Raw genomic sequence first — 27,083 nt, 5'->3', positions numbered from 1 at the left:
GCAGGATGCTCTGTGAAGGGTGCCAGCCATGGCCTTTCCACATCACATGCTAAGCATCTGACTAAGAATGGCAGTTGTTTTTGAGGGCCAGTTGCTTACAGAAAATAACTACAGTTCTGTTGAGATTCTGTTTCTCTCTGCTTTTCTCTCTGAATCTGACTGCCCTCTTTCATACTTCACCCTTTCTTGTATGGCTTTTAGGCCAAAGCCTGAGACAATTTATGAATGTTAAATACAGAGGGCATTTATTAATTGATTGGATCCTGAAACATCAGGAGAACTGTATGAGTAACTGATATTGGATGGCACTTCACGGAGATCATTTTACTGAGGCAAATATTCCCAAGCATGTAAAGGATGAGGTCTCTCCTCTGGTTTAAAACCATTGCCTCATGTGGTGGGGATCTTTTCATCTTTCTCTTAGGTCTTAGCAGATGCCTGGCAGAATGAATGAATGGCAGAACTAACAAATTAACTGAAGAACTGTTTGCTAATTTATATAAATGTGACTAGATCTGGACTTTCATTTTTCTTTTATAATTTATCTACTTGAATAACTTTCAGAAATATCTTACTCTTAAGTACTTTCTACCTTCCTTTTTCTTTATTTCCATTTCCTTCCTCCCTTCCTTCCTTTCTTCCTTCTTTCCTTTTCTTTCTCTTTAATATAGTACAAGAAAACGGATTCTTATGTAATGGACTTGGTTTTGACTATGAGAACACAGTAGTTATTTTTTGACAGCATATCAGGCCATTGTACCCTAACTATATATCCTTTAAAAATATGCATCTCCATAAAAGAGAAGGAAATCCTGCCATTTGAGAAAATACCGATGAAACTGGAGGGCATTGTGCTCAGTTTAATAAGCCAGGAAGAGAAAGACAAATATTCATCTGTGGGACCTAGAAAGGAAGGAACAAAGGAGAAGGGATGGAGAAGGAAGGAAGGAAGGAAGGAAGGAAGGAAGGAAGGCAGGAAGGAAGGAAGGAATTTGAATTCATAGAACAGAGTGTACAATGGTGGTTGCCAGGTGCTAGGGCATGAGGAAAATGAGGAAAGAATGGTAAAAGGGTACATACTTTCTATTATAAGAAGGTCTGAACATGTAAGCAAAACATGGCAACTATGGCTGATAATACTGTATTTTATAATTGAAATTTGCTAAGAGAGTAAAACAGACATTTTCACCAAAAAAGAATAAATATGTGATTAATGTATTGTTAACTTGATTGTGATAATCTTTTCCTAACATATATGTATATCATATCATCACATTGTGTATTTTAAGCATCTTACAATGTTATTGGTCATGTCTTGCAATGTTAACTGTACCTCAATGAAGCTAAAAAAAATTAAAAATAAATAACAAAAGTTGTGCTTTCCCTTCCTAGTGGCAATTTATCTTTTATTCAATTTATCGAACTTCTGGAAAGAGATGATAATATCATACTGATTTTCTGCTTTGGACCGAAACCAAAATCATAACCAGGAGAGGGTCCTGTACAACTAATTCTCCAGAGGTTTTAGAATTTCCCAGCTATAACCCAGCCTGAGGTAAGAATCCAGACAGGACAATACCATGAAAACTGCTAAAGCCAGAACCCACTGCTAAACAGTAACTGGGGGACAAAGTTAACCGGTCAGTCAGCTGTGCATGTGCGCAGTGGGGCTTTTGAATGGTTGGTTGTGTATGACAAAAGAGCAAAAAAATTTGGATTATAAAAACTGAAACTTGTAACACTGAGTCAGTGTTTTGAATCTCCTGCTTGTCTTTGTTCTGGTACAAAGCATGGTTTTATTTTACAGTTTTGAATATGAGATTAATGCTAGGAGATTATATTTTTAATCTCACTAGCTTCTCCTTGGAATGAAGTCCTTCAAGACACACCAATTCAAAGGGTATTTCTTTAGAAATACCAGCTATCGCAGCAATTATAGCATATTTAATGATATAGTTAATATTATTTTGATGTTTTAAATATAGGCAAGAAGAAATAAAATCTTTTAATGTCCATGGCACTTTTTATCCTGGGTAAAATTTAATAAATTTGGTATCTGGAATACTAATCAGAATATTCACTACCCATGAAAACAGCAAGTCAGCCATGGAAATGCCTGTATTATTAACTGTGAAAACTGAAACACAAAGGGAAAATATAATCTGTTTTAAATATATTCTAGCATGCAGAGAAGTGGAATGTGTTTGGAAAGTTATAACTGGCATATCCTCTTGCTGTTTTCTAGAATGCATGTGTTTATATAGAAGTAACACAGCTCCAAGATGAGAAAGATGGGGCACACAAAGCACTAGCAGTGACCTGATATTCTTGTTGGGAGAGCCTGGAAGAGCGATATCTAAACACAGCATTTTATTTATATTGCTGGGTACTAGAGCAATATCTATTTTTAAAAAGTAGATTTTCTCCAAAAAAATGCAAAATGGTCACAATTAAACTTCTTTACTTGAAAAATGTGTATAATTTTCCACCTTTGAAGCTACAGCATATGTATTTCTCAGAAAGACAAAAAAAATTATCAAACTCCAAACACATGTGCACTCACTGAGAAAATTGGATTGCTTCTCTCAGCTGAATGAATAGATGCATTTATTGACTGCTGAGTCCTTATTTGAACATAAACATGTGATAAGTGATCATTTTTTAAAGAAACAAAAAACCAAAATCAGCAAAAATGGAAGTAGGTTGAATTTAAGACCACCAGGCAGATTAGGTCCTGCTGCTGCTGTGAATCTTAATTGGGGTTAACTCATTTTTTGTTTTTTCTTTGAGACCTGAAACTCCATAATGCATTATTACCCACTGATCAACAAAGCTATATTTCTGCTGTGTCATTTCATTCTTTTAACTAGTATAGGAATATTAGAGATTTTTAAGTTTATCACAGTTTTTCATTAAAATAAAGATGTGAGAAAAATGTTGGCCCTCTGAGGTTGTCTTGGTTTAAAATTTGTGCATCCATTTATATACAAAGCACCCAGCAAAGATAACCCCAAAGCTTTGATATCCTGTAAGACTCTATGATCCGCTAATGTTAAGAGTAACCTGCTACATGTCTGTATAGTCATTTAGGGGTTCATTTTGTTCAGGCTTTGCCCTTTTAAATATTTGTAAAACGTCTTGATGACAGAAACTTTAATTCCTCTATGGACATCAGGAAATCTGTGTTGTAGATGTGTCTGGCAATTTTCCATTTTCCCTTTTTGAGGTCACTCACTTGTCAGTTCCTTTTTCCTTTTTCCTCCCTTCATCAAAGTTAGGCCATCTAAGACTCCATCCCACTTTGCCCAGTCCAACCCTGCAATGGACAAATACTTTTTGAAGTAGTTTACACAAAAGTGCTAGTGGATACCAGCGTTTGCTTGCCAACCTTACATTTTCAAGAAACTTAGAGCTTCCCATGCTGAAAGTAAAGAAATGATGCTTTCATGAAAGAACAGTGCAGCAAATACAATCAGAAGAAAATATTCTGAAAAAGAGTTCTCCAAAACCTAAAACCTAAGATCATTGAGCCATTAATTCTAAATTAGGTGAGGATCAAAGTCATGTTACACAATCAAGTTGAGTGTGTTCTGGGTGCTGTAAGGAGTAAAAGGGCCAGGTGAGCAGTTAGAATCCAGGGTGACATTTGACAAAATGTTTGTTCAGAGAATCAGATTATAAATTACTTAACTCTAGAAATTTAACTTACCTGAGGACATAGCTGGTGTGTTTTGGACCCAATGAGACTAGGTCTACCAGTACTAATCCATTACTTATTCTTCAAAATTATATTCCTTGAGGCCACAGTTTTCTGTCAGGCAGTAGTCACAGATATTTAGTCAATAAGTATTGGTTGACTAAATGAACCATTTATACTATCACTACTCTTATTCCACACTTTGTTTCAGATATATGAATATTCTCAATCACACCACTGAGCATGTCCTATATCATATAACAATATTACAGCAGGCCAGTCTACCTCAGTGATTGTTAGGGAGTGGGAGAGAGTGATAGAGATTTATTAAAAAAAATAAACACAACAAAAACAAAACAAACATACAAACAACAACAACAAAAAAACAGAGAACACTCCTCATGCACCAAACTGGACGTGTAATGGAACAGGAATGTATAAAACCTAGAAGAGTAGAGCTTGTACCATTTTTTAAAATATGTGCAAAAAATAAATTATTATTTTTTTTAAATGTGTGCAAGGCACATGGTTTCTTCTATAGTACATCCTACAGAGCTTTTAGAAAGCAACCCACTATTTTGGTCCAATCAACACCATTTACAAATAAAGGGCACTAAGGCTCATGTGATGTACAGAGGCAAAAGTTGGACAGTAGAGCAGGCTGCTGCGAAAAATCAATTTGCTTAAAAGATGGTGCTGGAGGAGAGCTCTGTGGATACCCTGTACCACCAGAGAAATAAACAAGTGGGTCCCAAGATGAAATAAGCCTGAAACATAGCTGGAAGCTGGAGGCAAAGATGGCAAAACTGAAGCTTCCCTTCTTTCAACACATCATGAGAAGACAGAGTTCTTCGGGAAAAGACAATAATGCTGGGGAAAATACAAGACAGCAGGAACAGAGGAAGGCCGAATATGAGATGGACTCACTTCATCCAAGCAGCCATAGGCATTAGTCTACAAGAGCTGAGTGGGACTGTTGAGGACAGGGCACTGTGGCCACCACACATTCCCAGAGTCACCAGGAGTAGGAGCTGACTCAAGAGCAGGAAACACAGGGGCTAGGCTGTGGGCAGACCTATCTGAATAATCACAGGGATTTCTAAAACTAGGATAGAAACTCACATCTCTGACTTTGACCTAATGTTCTTTCTGGTATATTATACTGCTTGTTTACATACCACTGAACTTAGCTCGTTCCTTTTATTTCTTTTTGTTTGTTTGTTTACTTGCTTGCTTTTGGTTTGTTAGTATTTTCAAGTCCTAACATTGATAAGCTATGACAGTACATTTCTTTATTTAGTACTTTTATTAGTCTTTATGATTGTCCCTAAAACCTAGTTTATGCCATTACTAACAAGCTTTGGTCAAATGTAGAACAAAATAAATTCACAAAATTTAGTTGATTTGATCAAGAGTTCAAACTAATGTGGTTTAATTAATCATAATAAACCATGGAGCCAGAGTTAACTTTGAAGATAAAAATCTTAGAAAAGCAGTTTACTTAAAATATTCTATACTTGATTTCATTGTATAAGGTTAAAGTCAATAATGATAATTTTTTCATAACTAATTAAAAGCTACACTATGTTGGTGATTTTCGAATGCAGGATCTACTAATAATGAAAGAAACAAAAGGACCTCAGATATCTTAAGTGAATTTTAAAGAAAGAAAATAGTGTACATAAGTGGAAAAGATAAAATTGTAAAAATTATAGTAGTAATTAAAACAACATAAATTTCTGATCTCTTTTGTTGTCATTTTTAATGACATTCATTTTTTAATTACTAGAAGTAGACTCTTAGAGTTTATCTTAACCCTTCCAAAATAAAGGCTTGAGTTAACATCCTCTCTCCTGAATGAATTTTTGACAGTCAACGTGTTCACATTTTGGGAGTTGTGAAATCAAAAACTTAAGCACAGGATTACTTTAAATTATTACTACATAAAATGCATCACTATTTTTTTGCTATGTTATAATGAAGAAGCTGGTGACCTTTGTTTGGTCATTAGAAAAGAAATAAGGGGATTCACTGCAATATGCAACACTATTAGATACTTGAAAATTAAAATTTTAGTAAATTACACTGAAATTTTATCATTTTCAAAAGGCTAGTACATATATAATAGTTATATTCTTCAAATGGCCACATAATTAAAATAACTAAGTTGGTATCAAACAGCAAATAATGTTCTTGGACTCAGTTGGTCAGTCAGTGGAAAGTGTAAGATCCTGGGCTCGGAGCGGAGGAGCCTGAGCTGGACCTCTGCACTGCTAGCGTGACTCCGGACTAGTTGCTGGAAAACAGGCTGTAAGATATTACATACTTCACGCAATCCTTTAGTTTGAATTTCAAAACAACCCATGGAGTAGTATAATAGAGTATATAGACTTTTCTGTATGTTATTTTTACAAATTAAAGATATTGGTTCCTGTGAAGAGTAAAAGTAAATACATAACGAATCACCCATAATGATAGACAATACCCAAAGGCCTTTGTTGTTGCTGCTGATATGCTCATGTGTGCATGCATGTGGTTAGGAAAAATTACCAAAAATCCAGAAAGGTAGAAAAACAGACCTAAATCCCACTAATCCAATAGACCTAATATAACTAACATCTCTACAATTTTATTATATTCTATTCCTTCCTCTGTGCATCTCATTATTTCAACTAGGTGTCCTGTGAAGGTTAGGTGGTATCATTGCTTTCAACGTAAAGAATGTAGAGAATCAAAGAGAGTAAAGGACTTGCTTAACTGCACCCATTACTCGGTGAACCTCTGTGGTCCAGTTTCTATCCATGCAACCACCCTCCATGACCAAGTGATCACACAGGCAGAGGCTTAAGGCTGGGAGTCAAGCACAGTGACATGTGTTAACCCAGACAGCAGGAAGTACTCTTCCCAGACCATTAGACATTTTGCCAGTAAATACTGGAAAGAGATGGAACTCAACCCCCACAGGCTCAGAAATGAAGTGTATCTCCCAGTGTTTTTGTCCAGCAGCGTGAGCATAGCTGGTCACAGTTTAAGGCCATTACTTCCAAAGGGAGCAACCGATGCAGTCTGACCAACAGTCACTGAGGCAACATTTTTAAAAAGGCCTCTGCTGTGAAAACAGGATATGAGAGTAGGAACACTTTGATTCTCATGAAAAATAGCTCAGTAAACATTCCATTATATTTCACAGCAAATACGTTCCACTCAGTTGCATAGAACCCTTGCCTGCTGTCTCCTGGGTACTTCTAGCTCTTCAAAAATTTAATAAAAGTAAAAGAAACAATACTTTCTTTCTTCCTTTCTTTCTTCCTTTCTTTCTTTCTTTCTTTCTTTCTTTCTTTCTTTCTTTCTTTTTCTTCTTTCTTCTTTCTTTTGGAATTTCCATATGGCTAGGGCTTCTTTTAATATCTCTAGCCCCATTAAACCCAGTAATAATTAATGGAAAAACAGCCATGCCCATTGCTGGAAAAGGTAAAACTAAATTCACTAAATAATGCTTTTAAGCCACCAGGAAAAAAAATCAAGGTTATTACTAGAAAGTCAGACAAGTCTCTTTGTATTCATTCCAACAGCTGTTTAACATGAATGAAGGGCAAGTAAGGAACGTTAAGATAAATATCCCAATTTACTAGAGTTATCCTGGGGTCAAAAATGGGCTATGTGCTTTCTGGGGGATGGTGTCATATTTACTTAAAAGCCAACTTTTAATTTAAAGTGAAGCCCCTGGTTTTAGAGACCCTAACATATTTCAGACAGAGAAATGTCACCATTGTATGCTTGCCTTATGCTGGCAAAGGTGTGGCTCCATTCAGAGCCTTGCTCAGGATCTCATGAAAATCAGAGCAACAGCTTCACCCCTGTCTTTCTACACCTCTGAGTCCACTTGCAGGACCGAAATGGTGTGTTGATAAATAATGTGTTTCCCAACACAGTGATTTTATGTTGATTGCACAGACAACACATGGCTATTTATCCTTTTCTGCTCAAAAATCATCCTCTCGGCCTATTTAAGAATTGTATTTTGAAGACTCAAGAATTGGTGTCTGAATGTCACTACACATTTCTTCCTCCCCCACCTCAATAAATACAATTTCAGACAACCAAAGCAATCATTACTTCAAAAAGTCTTGTTTCTGAAAGAAAAAAATCAATTTAATTATATGAGATGTGTCTTGTGTTTTAATTGTTGTTAAGTATAGTGCATTATTGACAGAGTCTCCCTGGATCCAGTTTATGAGCTTTTACATTACTCAGATAACTTGCTGAGGAAAAAAAAAATCCATCACGTTACTTGAAAGAACTGAAGCGGCATTGTGCCCAAGTCATTAGGCCCCTTGACTGTGCTCATAATGATGAATGCATCATTTTTCTTACAAGAAACTTTGGTAACAAGTAGCACAGCCAAGTCTTTTCCAGCACTGTTATTCTGTTTTAAAAAACACTGACATTTTCTTAAACAGACATAATTTACAATTTTAAGGAGCACAACAGGGCCTTGGTGTTTGAGGGCCAGAAAGCAAACAACACTTCTTTCAGTTCGATTTTTTTTAAAAAAAGGGAATCTCGTGCTTAGTGAGTTCACTATAGCGTAAGGCCAGAGAGCTAGGGCTGAGGGAGAACAGAGCACCGCTGCAGCATGTGAAGGTCATGACTAACCAGTCACATTACAGTAAGGGTCAGAGCAAGACAGAGGAAGAGAAGTACCATAGGAGAAGAGAGTACACACAGCACGAGAGCTGGGAGGCATCACAGTGGCCGTTATTCCCTCCGGGATAGCGCAGATTCCTTTCTATCAGCCCTGGGAGGGAAGCAGCAGCCTCGCAGACGCTTCTGTACTTCAGAGCTGTCTCTAACAGTGTCTTCTGTATATTTCACACAAAGGGAGCTTGCCAGTGTCCCTGTGCCAGGATCAATATCTGGAGCAATGTTCGATTTCCAGCGGGGTCAGCTCAGCCCAAGCAGATAAATGGAAGCATGTGCAGTACGCGGCAGGTCTGTTGTTTGGATGAGCCCTTAGAAGCTAATGCTATGCATGAGGACGAAAACTCCCATGGTGTTATTCTAAGACAACCCATGTGTTTCAGTGCCCTTGGTAAAGCTTCTCGTCCTGTATCAGCTAATTTTTTTACTAAATACCTCTGTTTTATGGCTGGAGAAAATGACATCTATGAAGGCATTAGTATATGCTTATGTGTGTCCCTTGCACACATACAAGCCATCTGCATATGTATTTTATGTGTGTGTGTATTTTATATTTGTATATTTATATATGTGTGTATATGTACATGTATGTATATGTATATGTGTGTATGTTTATTTTCAGATATATACACAGACATCTTATACTTACTTTATTTATGAGAGAATTTTTGCTCTTTTCTTGATGTATGTGTGTTATCTAATTTATGACATCCCAACAAACAGAAGTTCAGAATGATGTTATCATTCTGCATGGTATACGGCCATTTGTTTGTTCTTTAAACATCTATTAAGTTCCTACCATATTCCCAGCATTTTCCCAAAAACCGATACACAGAATTGATCACTTCTATCACTTATAAATGCATTATATTCACAAACATTATAAGCCACTATATGAATTTAATCAAAATGTAGAACAATGGGAACAAAACATTGCAGTGGAATTAAGGAGGGAGTGATTGGCTTTATAGGGTAAGACTGAGGGAAGAATTCCCTTGCCTTAGGGAGGCATCTATTTTGGGTTTGGAAAGATAGAGGAAAGAAAGTTTACCAGGCAGGCAAGAGTAGGAAAACCACTCTAGGCATAAGGATGGGCAAACACAAAGGCAGAGAGAAAGGTGACCCTCTCCCTTTGGAGGACCATTTTATAGTCTCCTTTTTCAGGGAGAATTTAAAAGGGCATGGCATTTTAGGGGTGCAAAATCAGGTAGGGGGTAGACAGGAAATAACCTGTCACAATTGCCCTATGCTACAAGTTAAAAAGCTTGGACTTTATTTTAAAAACCATTACCCGGTGTCTCTCGGAAAACTAGTACTATAGATATTTAGTTGGTAAAACTTGAAGGAATTCTATGATCGAATATAGAAAATTCTGGATTGAACAAGTCTCTTCACTGCAGAATTCTTCAGGTTTGTTGCTAGTCTGAATTACGAATGCATGTAGATTCTCCAAGAGGGGATTTCAATACCAATTTTTTAAAGATATATCTGGGCATTTATTTATATACTGATTTTCTTTCTGATTCCTTGCCCTTTGAAATATACTGATGTAAATGCTGGATAGTCAGTGAAATGTTTTAAAACAGCAGAGCAAGTGAGAGACCTCACCAGTCTTGTATTCTGACATTTTTTATATTATCCTCTGATGACAATGTGAGAGAACTAGCAGCAAGGAGACTAATTAAGAAGTTGTTAGTGGTCAGAAATATGGTCCTCATCTAAGCAGAGAAATTGAAGATAAGAAGCAAAAAATTGTTTCAGAAAACATAGTTTCTAGAATAATTTTTACCTACTGACTTTGCACCATATATATTTCTTCAGATATGAATCTTGGGGGAGGAGAGTTGCAACTTAGAAAACCATATGTCCTACATGTACAGTGAAGATCAATGAAAATATTAACTCCTTGTTAGTTCGTGTTTTGTCAACTTTTCTTCTTTAAAAAATTGGATTTTCAGCCAAGAAATCTTATCCTGTATTTCCCCCCAAAATAGAGTATGATGGGAAAAAGGGGTGAACATCTTTTCTAATCTCAGTGGAGAGACCAGTGACAGTGAACTCCAGCCATGGGATTTAGACAAAGAGCAGAATCCCAAAACTGGAGTATACTGAGTCCAAACACAGGTCACCATACCTGAGAGGTGAGCTGAGAAGCTTTCTAGTGCAGACACAGAGTCACCAAAAATCACCAAACCCAGAGTGGAGTGGATTAAGGGACGGAAGAGTGGGAGAGGTCCATGTAAACCTGGGAGCACCAACGTTGTGTAACAAAGAAGGCAAATGATAGATCAGGTCCACTCCCATGGGGTTAGAGGTAAGAAGCAAAAAAAAAATCATATTTCTTATGCAACACGCTTGAAAATGTGACTCTGCTATCAGTGAATGTAAATTCCAAGTGCCTTCCTATATTTCTAATGTGGGCATAATTCCTGAAATTATCAAGGATAAGGAAAGGCATTTTTTAAATTGTATTTCATTGGTTATGCTATTACAGTTTTCCCAATTTTTCCTGCTTTGCCCTCCTCCACCCAGAACTCAAACTCCCTCAGGCAATCCCCCCACCATCGTTCATGTCCATGGATCATACATATAAGTTCTGTGGCTACTCCATTTCTTATACCATACTTTAGATCCCTATGGCTATTCTGTAACTACTTATCTGTACTTTTTAATCCCATCACTTCTTCAACCATGTCCCCACACCTCCCTCCTATCTGGCAACTATCAAAAGGCTCTCTGTATCCATGATATGTCTCTGTTCTTTTTGTTTGATTAGTTTGTTAGTATTTTTGCCATTTTATTGTTCATAGTTTTGATTTTCTTTTTCTTATATAAGTGGTTTGGTGATGATGAACTCCTTTAGTTTTTTCTTGTCTGGGAAGTGCTTTACCTGCCCTTCAGTTCTAAGTGATAGATTTGATGGGTAGAGCAATTTGGCTGTTGGTCCCTGCTCATTATGTCTTTGGATATTTCTTGCCAATCCCTTCTAGCCTGCAAAGTTTCTTTTGAGAAATCAGCTGAGAGTCTTATGGGAACTCCCCTGTAGATAACTAACTTCTTTTCTCTTCCTGCTTTTAAGATAATCTCTTCATCTTTAAATTTTGGCATTGTATTCATGATGTGTCTTGGAGCGGGCCTCTTTGATTCCATCTTGTCTGGTACTTTCTGTGCTTCCTGGACTTGCATGTCTATTTCCTTCACCAAATTAGGGAAGTTTTCTTTCATTATTTTTTTAAATAGATTTCCAATTTCTTGCTTTTTCTCTTCTCCTTCTGGCACCCCTGTGATGCAAAGGTTGGACTTTTTGAAGTTGTCCCAGAGGCTGCTTATACTATCCTCATTTTTTGGATTACTTTTTCTTCTCTTTCTGATGGATTGTTTTTTGATTCCTTATATTCCATATCATTGATTTGATTCTTGGCTTCATCCATTCTACTGTTGTTTCCCTGTAAGTTGAAAATATTTCAATTAGTGTATCCTTCATTTCTGACTGGATATTTTTTATGCTGTTGAGGACCTCACTCAGTTCCTTGAGCATCCTTACAACCAGTGTTTTGAACTCTGCATCTGGTAGATTATCTCCAGCTCATATTGCTCTTTTTTTCTGGAGTTTTAATCCGTTCTTTCATTTGGGTCATGTTTCTTTACCTCCTTGTTTTAGCAGCCTCTCTGTGTCTGTTTCTATGTATTAGGTAGAGCTGCTTTGACTCTGTGTCTTGGTAACATGGCCCAATGCAGTAGATGTCCTGTTAAGTCCAGTGGCACAGCCTCCCCTATCAACCAAGCTGGGTACTCGATGTGTGCCCTTCCTGATGGTTGAGTACAACCTCCTCTTGTAGCTGAGACTTGGTTGCTGTTGGCAGATCAATGGAAGGGGTTTACTCAGGCCAGTGAGCTGCAAGGACTGGTTCTCACCATTGACTTCCAACCTCTGCCCTCCATGGAGGGTGAGCTGTGCATGGGGCAGGGTAGTGGTGCTCCAACATGGTCTGTAGCTGTTCACTGGGTGTGCTGGCCCTGGGGTTTCCTGATGGTGCTGACCAAGGTCAGCCCCTACCTGTGTTTTGCCTGGGACCGTCCTGACTGTGCTGTAAAGCAATCTGAGTTGGCTGCTACTCATACTGGGCTTGCAGATTCCCAGGCAAAGCCAAGCTATGAATGTAGGCTGGCTGCTGCTAGTGCCTGGCCTGGAGTTCACTGAGGCCAGCTGTTACTTGTTTGAGAGGATTTAGGCAGCTGGGAAACAGGAGCCAAGACCAGCTATTCATAAGGAAAAGCAGCGTAGGTGGGCCTGTATGTTGGGTGGGGTGGAGTCTCTGGGGATCTCTAAGGCAGATAAAAACAGTGTTAGCCAGGTTGATGGAGTCTCAGATATGGCACAAGTTTGCCAGTCTTACGTGGGAAGGTTTAGAATAGAGACAATGGCCTCTGCTCACCTTAATGCCAGGCACTTCAGTTTCTCCCTGTATACCACCAGTACCTTTCTAGCTGCTACCCCAGTGCTAGAGCTCAGTGGGAGAAAGTCTGAGTCCATGTGTGGGTTTTTTAAGAGGAACTGCTTGGGGCTCCAGCAGTTTCTTCCACCAACTTAATCCACACTGGCTTTTTCAGCTAGAATTTGTGAGGACTTATCTTCCTGGCACTGGAACCCTTGGCTGGGGTGCCTGGTATGGGGCTTGGACTCCTCACTCCCAAGATATCCCTCCTGAATTTTTATTCACCACAAGTGTGTGTGGGACCAGTCTGTTCCCCGTCTGCACCCCTCCTACCAGTCTGGATAGATGTAATTTCTCTAATTCTGTAGTTGTCAGACTTTCATTCAACTCAATTTCTGGTGCTTCCAAGTTATGTTTAATCTATACCTTAGTTTTAATTTTGATGTGGTTGTGTGAATAGGCAAGCCATGTCTGCCTATGCCTTCATTTTGACAGGAAGTAGGAAAGGTTTTTGAGTGTGAATTTGGAAAAGGCTGTGGCGACAGAAGTGGAAAAGAAAACAAATACCCACCTAAAAAGAGATTTTAGCAATTCCCATAAAATGAACCCAAGCAAGTGATGCTTCCTCATGCACAAACTGCTCACTCCATTAATCCCTTTATTTCTATTTTAACCAACTCTAGCCTAAAAAATTTCTAAGTCTTGCAAAATAGCCTGAGATTTAGAAATTCATAGGTACTTTTTTCTCTGATTTGCAGAGATTATGAGAATCTTCATAAACACATTACAGGTTTTTCTGAACCAAGTGTCTGTCAGAAACCCTGGTCTAGAGAGCAGAGGGCACACAGCAAGTATTTTGCTATCTTCTTCAGTGATTTTACACTTTTCCTGCTGCCTAAAAGGGTCCCTTTGATCTGAGGGCCTTGTGGACACATGAGAAGCATCTCGCTTTTTCTTTCTTGCTCTTGGTCTATCCCTTGCCTGTTAGGATTATGAGAAATTTGAATTTAAATGAGAATTTTAAAAGTGGCTGAAGCTGGTCGGAGCTGGAGTTATTCATGGGGATGTCAGTACTGAATAAGTTCACGGGATCAAAGCCATAGTCTGTTCCATGGCAGCGTTTGAAAATTATTTAGAATAAAACAAGTGGAGGAAAAATCCACCTTGTGCCAGACTGCAGGCTGCTGCTTAAACGCACATCAAGGCAAAGCCATAAAGCTTACAGTTCGCCCAGATACTGGGCCGAGAGCCGCCACCACTTTTTTGAGTATTTTTTTTCATCCTTTCCTTCCCTGAAGAAATAAGGTTGTGAACCAAAAAGTTACACCTGATGTTCTCAGTTTCCTTAGAAGATGTTTGCTTACCCAGTTTATGTTGTCGTCACCCACAGGACCTGCGTCATGAAGCAGTTTGGGATGAGGAGAGGGTTTTAGAACACATTTATTTAATCTAGGAGGAAAGTCTTGATAACTGAGTTTTGTTTTCACCAATGAAGGGAGCACAGCAGAATGGAAGAGGTAAGGGAGACATATTTAACCAAAAGCCTCTGTGACTAGCTACTCTACGCCTTTGCTTTTATCAATATTTGTCAAGCGTTTGCAAACGGTTTTCTCTGCCACATAAACGTGGTGAGTCTTTAAGTCACCTGAATGGTAGAGAATCCAAGATATAGAAGGTGTTTTTCTCAGCGCCTTCCAGATTAAATGTAGAGTACAAAACCAACACATTCTGTTCTGCTGCGGTGCAGGGTTTGGTAACTAAAATTAGCAACGAGTCTACATTGCAGTTTGGTAATTGGAAGGAAGTCCGAGAGATGCAGAAGTCAGCTTGGTTTATACGTGATTCCTGCTCTCCACCACCCACGCCTGCCCCTAGGCATGGATGGGTGCAAAATAGTAGAAGTGGAATTATAATCTTCAGGAGGAAAGGGAAAAAAGCCAAGCAGTTCAGCTGTCAGAGTAGCCTACTCAGCTGTATCTGAAGGAATTTAGAAGCACAGCTAAATCTAAGGCTCTTAACTCCAGCTACCTTGCACTGCCCATGTCCCTTGCTCATCTTAATGGCAGCTCTACTATTCCCAGACCACTTCACACCCATTAATGCCTTTTTAATTGAGGTATTGCCCATATTATTACTGTAATATCTTTTGCTTATTTTTAATATCCACAGTGGCAGCTTTCAACAGTGCTAAGCCATCTGCCTGGGCCATCTGAATTAACTCCCCAGGTATGAATCATTATATTGTTTTGTTAGTGCTTTGATAACAAAAATCAATAGAATAATCTGTTTCCCTAACTCTATTATTCTTAATATGCAATTTTTAGAAACCCATATTGCATTGTGAAAGAAATGCCTGTATTCTCATTCTACTTAATTTCTTATCATCACCTTTACATTCATTGTCATTAAAATAATCAATAACCATACCTTTAGCGTGACTGCTATATGCCAGATATGATGCTATGCACTACACATACATTTTTTCATTTAATCCTATACATCAACCTTATGAAGGAATCATGAGGAATTTCTTCAAGATCACTGTACTTAAGTAAATGGTAACCAGGACTTGGAATAGGCCAGAGGACTATGTTATAAATTATCCATGGGGAACAGTAGGACTTATGGTAAAGTAAATTTTAAACCTGGAAAATACATTATTATTACTCAAAATTTGATCTGCATATTGGTAGCATCAGTATCACCTCAGAATCTGGTAATGCAATTTTTCAGGCCCTATCCAGACCCACTGAACCATAATTTTATTGCTCTCTTGTTCAGTTCTCAGTCTGAGTCTTGGAAACATGAGAGGACAATAAGTTATTTATGGGAGTGTGAATCCAAAGGAGCAGCAAGTATTGTCTACAGCACACATGTTTTTTCAGTTTGATTTTTATAAAAGTATAAGGATAATTTTGAGATATTTTAATACAAAGTTATATGACAATAGTTCTGGATCCAAATAAATGGTTTTATATAACTATATGAAGAGACAAGGAACTTTTTAATTAAAAAAGGCTTTATAGTTTAGAAAATGGGAAAAGAAACTGATAATATTTCAAACTCCTATTTTGTGCTGAAATGTTCTTTCAAATATTCCTGACAAGTGGTCACTTAGTTTGTGTTTAAGGTCACTTAGTTAATGAGAAGAACTGTATTTCTTATCAGACAGCTCATTCATTTTTTTAGAAGATCTAATGTTTTAAAGTTCTTTCAATATTGAGATTAGTCGTACCTCATTATACTAATTTCACCTTCTGGAGCCAAGGAAAATGAGGAGCCAAACCTCATACAATTTCTTCAAATATTTGAAGATGTATGTAACATGTCTTCTTTCACTTAAGCATTGTAATTGGCTACTTCAACTCTGACTCATTTGACATAATTTCCAGATCCTGAAAGTTTCCTTTCTTTTAGTTTTTGTCTTTTAAAATATAGTAGCCAAAAAACAACTTAATACCTGAAATGAGATAGATCTTTGCCAGCATAGGTAAAAGCCGTCCTTGTTTGAGGTTAGATAAGTCTATGAGGACACACTAAATAACAATTTGGAGTATTTCTTTTAAACTTAAAATAAATAAAATATGCAGATCTTCTTACTTTAATTGCTTAAACCTGGATCCTCAATATTCTTTCATTTGCACAATTGATTTCAATTTTTCTAAACCGAAACATAGGACTTTCTATTTGCCCCTGTATATTTCACTTTGTGGGTCTATTATTTCAAAACTAAAATATGCATTCCATTTTGATCCTGTACTCATTTATTAGTTTTCTCTAAACATTTTGTCCCCTGAAAAATAAAAACATAAATAAGGTGACTTGCTATTAATGAATTTTTGTTAAATCCTTCAAGGGAATGACTGCTAGAATATGTCAGGGACCAAACAGAAGGTTACCAACCTGTTGTCCTTATGTCCTTGCTATTTAGATGCCAGTCTTCTGGCACTTTACCAGTTCTTTAGAACTCCTTAGAGTATAATGGCTCTGTGATAACATCTGGAAATTATTTCATTATCCTGGAATAATCTTAGCTGGAAGACAGGAACTCTTTTAAAGCAAATAGATGTTCTTTAAGTATCTCTCTTATCTATCTTTGGAAACAATTCTCTTTGTACCATCTTTATTACACCCGTTTTCAATTTGAAGATCATTCTTTTGTGAAGACACAAAATATCACTGTAAATTTTGCTTTTATAATGTCATTTTGCATAACAGGTCCTTTGCTTACATTCTCTTTGCTCTAAATATACATTATAGAGGGCTTTTACTTATCCTTAACATTTTTATTCACTCCTCGGATTTTTCTTCTTGATGTTATTCACACTGTTCTATGCACTGTCTCCCTATTGATCCTTGGCCATGGTCTTCTGTGTACATCATCTCATTCTTAAAGAAATTCTTCATCTAAGTACACTATATTACAACTTGGAGGGGGGTGGTATTTTAAACATAAAATATCACCCAAATGTTTAACTACTATAAAGATGGATCCTCACTCAACATTCTCCCACTGGTACTTTAAGTCAACATATCCAAGATGGAAGCCATTATGTTTTTCTTCATCACTACTTATTTTCTTGTCTAACCAGTTACCCAAGGCAGAAGCCATGAGTGATTCCTGCACTCATTTTTCTTCTGGGGCTCTACATTCATCCATTCAGGAAATTCTAGTAATCCCTTGCATTTCTCTCAAATTCATCTTTTTCCCTCCATCATCTCTGCCACTGGCTGTGTAGCAAAGGAGAATTAAGGTTTCTAATTATCTGACCTTGGGAAAAGGGAGGTTATGCTTGTTTATCAAATGGGCCAAAGTAATTACAAGGGCCTTTAATATGGGAGAGAGAGGCAGAGGAGAAGGTCAGAGTGACAAAATGTGAGAGAGACTCAGCCCGCTCTTGTTTTCTTGCAACATGGAGGAAGGGGCCACAAGTTCAGGAATATAGTTAGATTCTAGAAACAGGAAAAGTCAAGGACTTAGATTATTCTGTGTAGTCTCCAGAAAAGAACATAGCCCTGCCAACACCCTGATTTTAGCCAGTGAGACCTGTGGAGGACTATTGACCTCCAGAACTATAAGATAAATTTGAGTTGTTTGAAGCCACTAGGCTTAGGGTAATTTGTTACAACAGGTGTAGGAAACTAATACAGGTAGCACATTCTACAGAGTCAGAGTCAAGACATATTTATGGAGTGAGCATGTCTTCTTAAAATCTCAGCTCACTGAACCTAATCATGGTAGACTGTTGAGCGTGGGATTTTCTCAAATATCATAGAATACTCTAATGTTTGTCTTAAAGAAGACATATATCCCAGAGGCACTACTGCCCTTCCTGGCTCTGTTTCTCATAGAGAAATAACAAGCAGCCCCCTTAATTTCTGGGATGCCCCTAAAGGATGTTGATGGTTACCTGGATCCCCATCATGATATAGAATGGTGAAACACTCATGATTAAACTCTGCTTTCTTTCAATCTAGAAGAACTTTATAAGAAAATAGACTCAACTTAAAATATATGCCCTCCATCTCTTCAACTTGGAGCGTCTTCACCTAATTGAAGTGAATCTGGCTGTTTTCAACACACCATCTTTTACACATCTTCCCATCATCATATGCTACTCCTTGGGACCTGGGAAAAGCATAAGAGCTCAATTCACTGGGATTTTCTATATTAACCACAAGACAAAGAGGTAAGTGGTGGTAAACCTGAGAAGGTATTACCTTGTTTGTGCTCTCAGTCTTACACTCTGTGACACAAAGGAAAACAGGCTATGAGGTCGAAGTTAAGCAATAAGAAAGGAAAATGGCTGAATGTGTTTTGTCTGAGACCCCCTGGTCCTCACCTGCCCTGTGGTCCTTGTGTGCTTCTGACTCCTAACCTTCTGCAGTCTTAACTTTGTGACTAGCCCAGGATCCTATATCCAAATCTCCTATTGTGTTTATATTGTTTTAAATTGGGTTTACAATTCTTGCAACTAGAAGAATCCTGGCAAATATAACTGTCATCCTATAAGTCAGGGTAATTAAATAAAAAACAAAAATAAGTGATTCACACAAACTGGGTCACAGCACCCAATGAGTAGCTGGAAATGACCCCTCTTCCAAAGGTGGTAAAATAGTATGACCTAAACAAGGTCCTAAACAAGGACTATTTTTTTATTGTTGGGATGGCCTGGAAGGTCTTCAAAGAAAACTAATGCATGCCTCTAATTGTTGTAGGTCATGCAACTAGCATTCCTTTGCTTACAGCATTAGTTTTCAAAGGGCGGGTCCTGGATAAGCTGCCCCACCTAGAAACATATCAGCAACAAACACATTCAGGGCCCCACCCTAGACCTATTTCATCAGAAATTCTGGAAGTGGGGTCAAGCACTCTTAGGTTGAATAAATCTTCAAGAGGATTCTATTGCATTCTAAAGTTTGGAACTGGCTTTCCTACATGTTAACCATACCATTGAAGGTTTGTTTTTGTTTTTTATTTTTATCATGCTGCTGGTGGTGGTGGAGTTTGTTTTTGTTTTGTTTTGTTTTGTTTTGTTTTTACATTTAGTTTTGTTTCAAGTAATGATACATGATATATGAAGGATTTATGAAATATCAACCCATTTTATTGCAGAGCTATTGAATCTCCACCCAGCAGGCTGGACAGGGCATGGAAAGGATCAACAATATGAATTTCACAAGTAAGTTGGCAAATTAATTTCAGGTGGATTTTTTTGCTGAAGTTGGGTAGTTTTCAGCCTGATAAAGTATATATTTTGTATGATAAATCAAAAGCATTTTAGACATTAAAGTACTATTAGCATATTGAATATGAATATATAACTTTTTAGTTTGAATAAGGAAAAATAGGTATTTTAAGGCAGATTTCACATCAAATTTATGCTCTCGTACAACTCTCATTGTAGTTTTTCTTTTTCATTTCCTTAGAATCCCTTAAGAGTTAAAAAGTGAACATATATTCCTTGATTTGAGTTTACCATTAGAAAGAATACCCTACATTGATGTTGCATTTCTGGGAGAAATATTTAATTGCATTTTCACGTAGACTGAGAAATCTTGGCTCTGGTTACCCAAGTTTTCAATGTGGCTGATGGAACCAGCTACCCTGGTGAGGAACACTTATAATATGAGGCATGGTAAGTGGGCATGATACTTCCAACGTTTCTAGGGAGAATAGTGCTTGTTCCTTCAGGCTGAAGACTTAATTAAGTTCTGCACTAACTTCATGGATCTACAACCTGCAATATAAAAGAGAAAAACTAATTACATTCAACGAAATGGACAAATATATCAGAATAAGAAACCCTGTTAAAATGTTGGATATATTCCCCAAGACAACCAATGCTATAATTATCATAATATACTACCTCTCTCACATTGTTGTGAAGTATAAAACACAGCAACTTGCGTGCCTTTAATTAGCTGTATTTAGTACTTTTTATGGCCACTGAACAGGGTAGTCAGATTACCATATGTTAGCATATAATTTGCATACATACCTCAAGGTATTTGCTTTTATGGCTATTACCTTTTGTGGCACCCTATTTCAGTAATGACTCTAATGGAATATAAAAAAGAGATTTCTGATTCAATTCAGTTTACAATCTTGGGAGTTTTAGAATGGAAAATTCCATGTTTAATATAAAATGCTTCAAAAAAATGTTTCTGTTTTCTTAATGTAGTCAATCTGCCTTGGTACTTGTCTGGCAAATCCCTGATAGGTGCCCCAGTGAAAGCATTTACTTTCATTTGAGCTCAGTAAAGGTGTATTTTATAAGTAAGGCCTGGGGTATAAATTGCTTCATGTTTGCTTAAAAGAAAGTTGCATACCCAGTTTAATGAATCTTACCAGTCTATCAGCAGCTAAAGGCCCAGAGAAAGAAAAATAACAGCTGCAGCTAGAGAATTTGGAGAAAGGTCAGAGGTCAGTGCCTGCATCTGCATTCACTGGGAGACAGAGAGGAAAATAAAGGGTCTCTCTTTGTTGCAAGTCAGCACTATTTTAGAAAGTGCAGATACCGACTTAATTACCAATGTTCCCTTTTGCTCTGGGGTGCTTTGGCGGGCTATAAATCAATACTTAAGGTCACATTGCTAAAAGCATGACAGAAAAAATCAGCCTTTCTCCCACTTCAGAGCATTGTTTTGTGCTTCTTCCTCAGCATGACTCGGGTTCGATATCAGATGGAAACAGAGGGCTGGAGTCATTACGGAGGGAGCCAGAATTATGGAAACTGATGTGCAAAGTAGGCCTTTTGAACTCCATGCAACCTTTCAACTGTGTCAAATCTCCTGTCATTACTTGATTATGTGCTGCTGATTAGTTTATTTTTAATCCTTCTATCCAATTCTTAAAACTAATTGCATACATTGTACTGTGAATTATGTGCCAATATGGAAGAAAGCTAACAATTCTTTTAATTCAAAAATAATTTCAATGTAACGTACTTTGGGCCGCTTATACATTTTTATTCACCTTTCTGTCAACATGTTATAAAAATCCCTACACCTGATTTTGATGAATAGGAGCTTGTTGCTCTGTTTGTGTAAAACTGGGGCCAGTCCTTTCACTGACAACTGTCTTTGCTAACCAAGAGAGACTACAATGCCTGGAAGAGAAGCCATATTTGTACATTATAAGCAAATGAAAAATAGTAATTTCAAGGCAGGGTAGTCTTAAAATAACTTACTTTGATGGTATAAAAACATCTAAAAAGAATCCCTTTTCGATTGTATGCATTGAAGTAACTCTCTCTGAGACATAGCTGAGGTTTGGCTCACAGGGCACTCTGACCGTATTCGCACAGGACAGCACATCATGATTTTGACTACTCCAGTGTGCAGGGCTGCCATCATGGGTCAGATCAAGCATCCAACAGGGTGATTTGGTTATTAAGACAAACAAAATGACTGCATTGATTTTGCTGGGAGGAAAATGAACCACATAGTACATGTAACATCTCTAAATATTGAAGTTTCACAGCTTGTCCAGATATTTACAGTATCTATAATAGTTTAACTTTTAATGTATATTATATGCCTTAAATATTTTTGGAAGTAGGCAAGGTGCAGATTATGAATATATGAAAACAATATCAACAATTGCTGCATACCATCCCCATTTCTCTGTTTTTCTTCAGTTAAAAACATTCTGATTTTTTTTCCAGAGCTATTTAATGCTGTCCAACTGTTTATTTAACTTACGCTATCTAGACTGGTCTCTGTGGAAGTTTCTTCTTTCTAAAGATATCCAATTTAAAAAGTCTACACTATGTATAAACGTCATATCTGATCATTATATCATTGAATCATATGATTTTGAGCAGGAATATACATTGCAAGTCATCTAGTTGAACCTCCTTTTTAAACTAGTGAGAAAAGAAAGAGGTGATTTCATGTCACTGTGAGGACTCAGCTGAAAAGAATATTGCAACTTAGTAACTAATTCCTTTGTAGGGAAATTTTCCAATAAGTAAAAGGTTCTAGGATGTAGGATGACAAGTGTTTTCTTATCTGATTATCTCTACTGAGTCCCAATGATAATGCAAAATATGTACCTTTCCCAGATTGGACAAAGGAGATTTAACTTAAAATGAAATGGTAGCATATACTGTAATCACAGCTTTTATTTTCCCAGACTTTACCATCAGAAAAATGTGAAATTGAAAGTAGAGTTTCATTTACTATTTATTCTCTCATGAAAATGGGAAATAGATGGAAAAGGCTGTTCATTTGGTTGCCACAGAGAGTTCTCCAGAATGAGCACACATATTATTATAACGGCTCAGATTATAAAACCCAAGTCATAATTGAAGATAGTATCTCCCCTAAATACTGAGGGCAATCTGCCCCTGGCATCTAGCACCCCATCCTGCCTTTAGGGATCCATTGAGCATATGCACACTCCATCAGCAGGAGTCTGCCAGCATGTAATTTCTCTCTAGGGTTTCACCATTACCCGATTTGAATGCTAAGAAGATGCTCATAATTGCTTATTATGACATTAGACAAGAGAATTCAAGTCCCATTTGATTGTAATGAGTTTGTGGAGTCTCTGCCTTTTGTGAGCCCAATCACATACAGAATTGAACTTAAGGCATCTATATTGAAACAGAATTACTCTTGAACAACTGAGCATGAGGCTTGGACCTTGCTCATTTAAATTGTATTCTGTTACTTCCTCATGTCTATTGATAGAAACAAAAATAACATACATTATTAAACCTTTCAGCAGACACTCTCAAACTTGCTTCCAAATTGGCATTTATTTTCCCAGGTTACCTCTGAAACAATTCAGACTAACTGTCTCCATGTTACAGGTAAGCAAATTAAATGGTAAAAATGATCAAAATAGTTCTTTAAAACGATGTACGAAGTCAATGGCACAATCACTCAATTTTATACATAGCATAAAACAATAGTAGAAAGTAAAAATGGATGTCATGAGCAGGTATGTGAAAACACCCATTTAAAATGAAATAAAACACCACTGTGATTATCTGAGTATGGAAAATGCTTAAGAAATTACCAGTGAATGTCCTGTATCCTCTTTTTACAGGAAGGAAAGTCAAAGAAGCCCTATTATGATAATACAGCACAGGCACACAAAAAAAGGGCCCAAAGAGGAACAAGATCATGTTTGATTTCTAAGTGGAAAAACTAGGAACCATTTGAAGTGTTTAGGATTTCATCATTCTGTGCTTTGATAAAGCATCTGCATTTCCAATTTACTCACAGTAGTAACCAGATGGCTGAAGGAAGGAAACAACGATGAATTGGATTCTAGTGGAAGCACACTGAGACCCCAGGGCCTTCCTTTCAAAAGGAAATCTGAAACTGTCCAAAATGTGGAGGCACATGGGCAGGTGTTACAGGGAAACAACTAGTAATGCCCGGGTAAATTCGTGATCTTAAAGTGTACAGACAGATATAGGTTTAATCGCTTGCCCAACAAGGTAATGTTTTTCATTGTAAATTTAAAAATGCTATTGTGGCTGTTCTGAAAATAGCACCGAATTCTGTTCATCTCAAGCTGGCTCTGAATTATTAAATAAATATTTAATTGCCAGAAAAGCTATGAATTAAAGCTATGTTTTCAAGGGAACACTACCAAGCACTTTTTAAAGAATATGAAATATGTGTTTCTCTCTCTTACAAATTTTAGTTGGTCATTTAACTCTTAAATGGAACACTTAATTTTAAAAGTAAAGTGACTAGATCAGAAATGGAATAAAGTTCTAGCTGTTTATCTATCACCAATTTATTGGTGACCTTAGGCAAAACGTTCAGTCTCTTCCTTTGGTTTGATTCAGGCATGTATGACGCACCAGGCTTTCAAGTTGAATAAAATGGTTACTAATATGTTCCACATAACTAAGCTAGTTTTGCAATGTTAAGTTGAATATATTGTAAAGTCACTTATCTATTATCTCCTACATTTAAAAAATAACAGTAATTAAAACCAATATAGTTTATCAAGTCAATGGCATATTGAGTATCAATTATTTGGCAGGCACCAAGCTAAAGTGCTAGAAATACAAATATGAATAAATGGAGCTGTCCTATAAAAATTCAAAACTATATAAAGGGCACCATGGCCCAGTAGATTGGCTGGTTGAAGCACCATCCTGATATTCCAAGGTTGTGGGTTCGATCCCTGGTCAGGGTATATACAAGAATCAATCAATGAATGCATTAATAAGTGGAACAACAAATTGATGTTTACCCTTTCCTCTCTCTCTAAAAATCAATGAATAAATTTTAAATGTAACTGTATAAGGAAACTATCCATTTTTCCATCCCGAACAAATTACACAGTACCTGCAATAACCATGGCACAGAGCTGTTTTGCATACAAAGGGGCTGGACTAAACTCTGTTTTCTCCACTTATCAGTCATGCCCTTGGCAAGTTAATGAACATCTCTTACAATAAATCTCAGTTTTCTCACCAGCACAATAGGAATAATATCAGTACATAGCTCACATTGTTGCTACAAGGCTTGAATGCTATGATTCAAATGAAATAATCAGTGTCGCACTTGACAGCAAGCACTAAATGTTAAATACTAATTAATATCGTAATTGAAGAAATAAGTGTAAAATGTTTACATAATGTAAAGTTATATATAAAATGCCATTTAATGTTAATATAAAGGGATTTGTATATAATGTTTTTATGTTAATAAATTAGATAATGAAAATTGTTATGGATTTAATTGTGTAACCCCTTTATCCTCGGTATTTCAAATGTGACTGTATCCAGACACAGGGCCTTTAAAGAGGTATTTTAAGGTTAAATAAGGTCATATGTACAGGTCCTAATGTAATCTGTCCACTGTCTTTACAAGTAGAAGAAATTGGGACACACAAAGAGACACCAGGGATGTGCTTGCCCAGCTGAAAGAACAGGTGAGGACAGAGAGAGAAGGTGACCATCTGCAGGCCAAGGAGAGGGGCCTCAGGAGAACCAAACCTGCCAACACCTTGATCTTTTGATCTTGCTTTCCAGCCTCTAGAACTGTGAGAAAATAAGTTTCTGTTGTTTAAGCCACCCAGTTTGTGGTATTTTATCATGGCAGCCGGAGTAAACCAATACAAAAAAGAAAGCACGTTAAATATGCTCACACAACAATGATTAAACAATATGCACATTGTCTTAAATATGTTAGCTTCTGAGCATGTGCTTTTAAAAATTAGTTTTGTAAAAAAATAATCTATGCACAGAGTAAGAATACTCAAACAACTTGAATATAAAATAAAAAGTAGCTTTCCTTTTATACTTTTGAAATGAAGATGATATCAGTATATTTCTGACCAAATATACACATATGTTATATGTAATATATATTAATTTATAGTATATAGAGATAAATATATAGTGTTTGTATATGAATATGTAGTGTTTATATATATTTGGCATATATATATATACACAAACACATACACAGCAGGAATTTTTTATGTGATATATAGACAACCAATAGTTCATATACTCTCAAGTGTGTACAACAGTTAATTCAGAGTCTTCATTCATCTATTATTGCCACCAAAGAAGAATATGCACATCATTCCAGAAATATGAGTCAGTTACAAGCAAGACTTGCACTGTGGTTTTTCAGATGGCACATGTGATACAACATCCAGCACAGAACCTCCTGCACAGTATGAGCTTAGCAAGTATCTGTTAATTTCATATGCTTGTTCAATGATGCCTCAGATAATAAGTTTTATAAAACCAGGTGCACATGGTTTCACTGCATATAATAAGCTCTAATGTTTGGTCAGGTCTATATGTGAGCAGCTAAAAGTGTATTGATACATATGTTAGATTCAGGGATTTGGCTAAACACTCCTTTGTATCACCTTATTGTGTTCACTTGACATACATTCATTTCTGCTTTAACTTGGTGCCAAATAAAAAACTTAACCTTTAGCTGTCATCCTGTTCTCTGTCAGTCTGTCTCTATTTTGCTTGTTAGTTCAGTTTGTTCGTTAGATTCCGTGTATGTGAAATCATATGGTAGTTGTCTTTCTCTCACTGGCTTATTTCACTCACCATAGTGTTCTCCAGGTCCATCCACGCTATCACAAAGGGTAAAATCTTCTTTTTTACAGCCAAGTTGTATTCCATTGTGTAAGTGTCCCATAATTACTTTACCCACCCATCTACTGATGGGCATTTGCGCTGCTACCATACCTTGGTGATTGTGAATAACACTGCAATAAACATAGGATAAGGGTGCTTATATTCTTTTGAATTAGTGTTTTGGGTTCCTTTGGATACATTCCCAGAAGTGGGATTCCTAGGTCAAAAGGCAGATTCATTTTTCATTTTTTTGAGGTATATATCTCCATACTGCTTTCCAAGGTGGCTACAGCAATCTGCATTCCCACCAATAGTGGAAAAGTGTTCTCCTTTCTCCACATCCTCACCAGTACTCATTGTTTGTTGATTTATTGATGATAGCCACTCTGGCAGGTGTGAGGTGGTATCTCATTGTGGTTTTAATCTGTATTTCTCTGATGATTAGTGACTTGAGCATCTTTTCATATTCTTATGGGCCATCTGTCCTCTTTGGAGAAGTGTCTATCACATCCTTTGCTCACTTTTTAATAGGGTTGTTTGTGTTTTTTTGCTGTTTTGTAAGTACTTTATAAATTTTAGACATTAATCCCTTAACAGGTTCATTGGCAAATATGTTCTCATTCTGTGGGTTGTCTTTTTATTTTGTTCATGGTTTCCTTT

Source organism: Phyllostomus hastatus, unplaced genomic scaffold (genome assembly GCF_019186645.2).
Source record: "Phyllostomus hastatus isolate PE091 unplaced genomic scaffold, TTU_PhHast_1.1 phas_contig_524, whole genome shotgun sequence".
Lineage (NCBI taxonomy): Eukaryota > Metazoa > Chordata > Mammalia > Chiroptera > Phyllostomidae > Phyllostomus > Phyllostomus hastatus.
This window is presented reverse-complemented; position numbering follows the sequence as displayed.